This window comes from Brassica oleracea, chromosome C6 (assembly GCF_000695525.1).
Source record: "Brassica oleracea var. oleracea cultivar TO1000 chromosome C6, BOL, whole genome shotgun sequence".
NCBI lineage: Eukaryota > Viridiplantae > Streptophyta > Magnoliopsida > Brassicales > Brassicaceae > Brassica > Brassica oleracea.
Window position 1 is genome coordinate 8,943,521 of NC_027753.1, and position 841 is coordinate 8,944,361.

Consider the following 841-nt stretch of genomic DNA (forward strand, 5'->3'; position numbering starts at 1 on the left):
ATAGTCTCTGCTCGTCTTGGTTTTCAAGATTTGGTTTTTGGTGATCTGACTTCTATGCTTTTTTTCATAGCTCGAGGATAGCTCCACAGTTTGCTGATTTTGTTTTGTCTCCTTTTCTATCTTTGTTCTCTCATCTTGTTGCACCTTTCATTGATGCTCGCTTCTCTGGTGGCTCTTTTTCGCCATATTTGCTACTCTAGGTTTGGATAGTGTTTTCTTCTGCATATGCTTTGTGTGCTTGGAAGGTTATTTCTAGTCTAAAGCTTGAGCTCTTGTTTTTCGGTGGTAGGCTTTCATTCTCCCTCCCTCAGGTTGTTTCTTTTCTTCTCTTGCTTTCCTTGGTGTAGGTGTGCGGAGTTAGTCTTTAGAGCTTTGGTGTCTTCTACTTAGAGTTTTGTGGTTCTTCGCTGGGATAAAGTCTTGTATGTGCTTGTTTAGTTTGTGAGGTACTTCTTAACTTTTAGCTGGTGGTTGTGATTCTGGTACTTGAGGCATGTGTCTTCTTGTTTAGTGGTGACTCTGGTTTCCTGATGATTATTCTTTTTCTGACCTTTTTGGGGTTTTTGGGTTGGTGCTTGATCACGCTCCTTTGAGCTCAAAGGAATGTTTTGTCTTATATTTTACTCCCTCTGTTCCAAAATAGATGATGTTTTAGAAAAGTTAAAATTTTATTGAAAACTGTGTGACCAGTGATGTTTTATATTTATTTTTAATGATTGGATTAATTAATTTTGGTTTAATGTTATTTTTTAGAAAAAGTGTATAACTTAATTCTTGTGCATACACTTAAAACATCAAATATTTTGGAACAGAAGGAATATCCTTTTATCTTTTCTAACAT